The sequence below is a fragment of the Halyomorpha halys genome, unplaced genomic scaffold (genome assembly GCF_000696795.3).
Source record: "Halyomorpha halys isolate HHAL.00 unplaced genomic scaffold, Hhal_1.1 Scaffold234.1, whole genome shotgun sequence".
Lineage (NCBI taxonomy): Eukaryota > Metazoa > Arthropoda > Insecta > Hemiptera > Pentatomidae > Halyomorpha > Halyomorpha halys.
Genome location: NW_027111802.1, coordinates 305,730 through 310,040, shown reverse-complemented (window position 1 = coordinate 310,040; position 4,311 = coordinate 305,730). Strand labels below are relative to the sequence as shown.

General features: G+C 29.7%; 1 protein-coding gene across 1 annotated transcript in view; it reads left to right on the top strand.

Moving 5' to 3' along the window:
• Positions 1-4,311, top strand: part of LOC106679935 (E3 ubiquitin-protein ligase Topors) — a 24,293-nt gene that overhangs the window by 15,654 nt on the left and 4,328 nt on the right. The window lies entirely within an intron of this gene.

The window sequence follows — 4,311 nt, the reverse complement described above, 5'->3', positions numbered from 1 at the left end:
TTTATCATTTTTACATTGACTATTCATTTGTATTTTAACAACTAATTTACTGAATTTTCATCCAATATAACCTCAAAATTAATTAATACATATATTTATAAATGATTGACAGTATATTTGTCCCACTTGAGAACTGGCCATGAAAAAACATGGGAAGTGTCGGTTGACTCTTTTAGGAGTCTTAGTAGTCATTAGTGACATAGAAAAAAATAAAAAGTTAAAGGCGAGCTGATTTTAGTTTAAGTTAATTCCATCTATACCACTGTCTTTCTAGCCCTTAGACCAGGGTCTCCAAACTTTCCAGCCTTAGGGCTATACTGATTACTCCAGTAAGTTCCGAGGGCCAAAACCATATTATCATTGTTGCCGGTGATAAAAAGTGAAATAGTCCACTGATGAAAAAAGAAGTCCGAAAAAGTATCCAACGTTTAAAAAAGGCTGCAAATCGGACTAAAGTCCGCAAAACGGCAATACTGCATATTATTAATTTTTCCTGTCATTATCTGTAATTTCTAGATTAGTCGTAGAGTACGAGCCATGAGGAGTAACGTGACACGTACTCATAACAGCATCTTCCTGATTTATACACTGATATCAAATCATTCCGGGAGAAATTGATACTGTTTCAATCACATGTATGAAGTAAATGTTTTTCATATTTTAAAACATGTGAAATATTCAGTCACACCACTGAGACTGAGTTTCCTATCGATTTTGCAATTGAAACTTTGAGTGCTTTGAAAATAAATTTTGATACTCGTTTCTCGGACTTTGATGCCATTGCGAATCAAATTAAGATTTTTCAGAATCCTTTTGATACTGACATTGAAACCCTAGCCCCGGAACTTCAAATGGAAATGATTGATCTTCAGTGCAGTGATATAATTAAGAACAAATATCAAAACTCATCTTTGTTGGAATTTTACAAGAGTCTTCCACTGACACAATTTGATAATTTGCATAAATTTGCTCCTGGGCTGTTTTCTGTTTTTGGTACTACTTATTTGTGTGAGAAGACCTTCTCCAAAATGAAGTACACAAAAAATGTTTACAGATCTAAATTAACTGATGAGCATCTTAAATCTCTTTTAATAATTGGTACAAGTAAAATTAGTCCACAACTATAAACTATTGTCAGTGGAAAATCTCAATTACATAAATCTCATTAGTATTTCATATGTCATTATGCTTGTTATAAGTTATGTTTTTATTTAAAATGTTAATTGGATTCATTTCAATAATTTGTTAGTTATTATATACTGAAGTTAAATTTTCTGCATATTATACATGTCTTTACTCATTACAATTCTGTGTTTCTTTATCCAAATTATCACAAAAACAATAACAATAAGCCTACAACTATGTTATGAGTAGTTAGCCCATTACCATATCAATGTAGATGCCATATTAATAATTATTCAACATAAAATTTGAATACTTCAGTAAACTAAATTTAATTTGCTATAAAAAATATGTTCTCTAAAAGGAGTTTTTAAGTATGCCAGCTCTCCGCGGGCCGGATGTAGACCGTAGTTTGGAAACCCCTGCTTTAGACCATGACTCCAACAAATCGAGAAAAAAACAAAATCAAAAAACAACCTATACTATAACTCTTGAGCAGACTTGGACCCAGTACTTTTGTAAGGAAGTGCTGTTTCTAGGTCAATCATTGTGTAAGGAGGTAATTTGCCCAAGATCATGCTCGATTGCCAGTCATTCACCAGCCGCAAAGTGGTGGGGGTAGGGTGGCCATGCCACTGAAGCACTGGTTTACGTTGAGGTAATAGGGATTTCCCACGCTAATGTAATTGTCTGTAGAACCGTCCACGTAATCAAATATGTGAACTGGATACAAGTTGTTGTAAATGCTATTACCAATAATTTGGTTCATAAACATTGATAATTTACTATATAGATATATATTAATCATATATATCGTTTTTTTTTTCATTATTTTATGTTGTTTTTCATTATTTTTAGACATTAATTACATTTTTTTTTCTTTATGTTTATTCTATTACTCATCACTTAAATTTTCTTATGCATCTTTCACTATATTTACTTGATTCTTACCGCTACAGTATTATATTTTATGTTCTATTAGTATCAATCTACTACTATCTACTTAATTTATTGTTATGTATATTTCCAAGTTTGTTTATTATTTTATTTTTATGGTTTCTGAATTAAGGTTGTTTTCTCATTGTTTTTTAACTCTGATGAAGGCCTGAAATTCAGGTCGAAATGTCGGCACAATTAATAAGTTTTGTTTATTTGTGTATCTTTGTTAACCGCACTCCTGACCATCTTCTCATATTTATCTATGGTCAACTATTAAAATCTCATGAAAATTTGTTTAGTCCTTCTTGAATTTAGTGTTTAGACCTCTGTTCTAAACTGCTACATTGCAATGCGAACAGTAAGGATCCCGAAATATATTTACTGTTCTGAAGAGTGGAGACGATATAAAATTAATAAACAAAATTTTCATTACCTTAGTAAATTTTTTAATTAATGTTTTCTCAGAACAGTTAACAAAAAATGAATTTATTATAAGGAAAATAATAAAGTATGATTATTTATACAAATAAATAAATGTTTTTGATATGATGGTCAAAGCTGTTTATTAAAAAAAAATAAATAAAATAAAAAGTATATATATTAAACATCAATTTTTAAAATATATTGCAAGCCTTATTTGACTAATGAGTCTATATTTTCTTTTTGGTATCTTTATTTTTAAATAATATTCAGCCCATAATGAAGATACTATTTTTCTAAAAGTTGAGCATAAATAACTTGAACTTTATAATAGTATTATTTAATTCAAACTATGCTTTATTATAATGTTTATTAAGTAAGCAGAGTCTATCCTAGACTCAATATACTGAACAGTTGTAACAAAAAGAAAAACAAAAATGACAAGATCTTCCCAATCAGATATACCAAGAGTACACGCTTTAGGAAAAAGGAGAAAAAAAAAAATATATGAAAATTTTTGGACTTAAAATCATAATTACCTTCGTATACAGGGTGTTTCAGGGTTAAGTGGCCAAACTGAAAATATGAACTAAGAACCTCAAAACAAAAAAAAAATTTCCTCTGAAGGTATGTCCGCAAGCGCTTTGTTTAGATGTTCGCACCTAAAGATTTTCATTGTTACAAATTATTTACGTTATATGAAGTAAATAAAACCCATTTATTTGTTTTAACTATTTTATTAATTAAATGTAAACATTAAGATTTATATTAAATGTTGTTCTAATTGAAAGTATGTCCGCAAACGCTTTGTTTAGGAGATGGATTTGATAGAATACTAATATGGCCTCTTATCTCTAACCGTATAAAAACTATTGGCAACATAAGGATTAGTACTAATTGGAATTAGCATTGGGAGCTGTCTATAACATTTATCACTTTGTAAGCGGCTTTCGCTGTGTACTCATCATTATGCCTTCAATTTATACTAATGATGAATATGCCGATATGGTGTTTGGGGTGACATTAAACAAAAAGTCTATGTAAGGCTGGTCAATGATCTTAATTCCTTACGAAGAAGGATAATTGAATCTTGTGAAATAATAACACATATCCAGTGCCGTTCTGCCTCTGCTGCTGTTGAAGAAAGATTCCGAGCCTGTCTTAATGCTCAAGGAAATCACTTTGGACAACATTTAATGTTTATGTTTAATTAATAAACAACAATTGGAACAAATAAATAAGCTTTTATTTATTTCATATAATCTAAAGAATTCACAACAATGAAAATCTTTAGGTGCGAATATCTCCTAAACATTGCATTTGCCGACATATCTTCAGAGGAAATTTTTTTTCTTGTTTTGAGGTCCTTAGTTCATATTTTCAGTTTGGCCACTTAACCCTGAAACGCCCTGTATAGCTGATTATTTTTTCGTTTAGTACAAAATTAAATTTTGTACAAAATATGCCCACTTTGATGTACCAAGAGTACGTGCTTTAGGAGAATAGAGCAAAAACATTTAAATTTTTAATTCATTGCTTGGATTGTGAATTGCACTATTCAATAAAGAAATAAGTATTTTCTGGAAAGCTCATACAAATGTAGTGGAGTTTTATACACTACAGATTTTTCTCTTGTTATAAACAAGAGAAAAATCTGATATAATTATATAATGAATATAATTATAAACACTGTAGATGATCTAAACTGAAATGTAAACAGTTCTTCAGCATACCCAAATAAATCATAAATTTGTTTTGATTCTATAATGAGATATATTAGGAGTGTTCATGATGTGTTAAATATTAAAGGTTTAACATGCTAAATGTTAA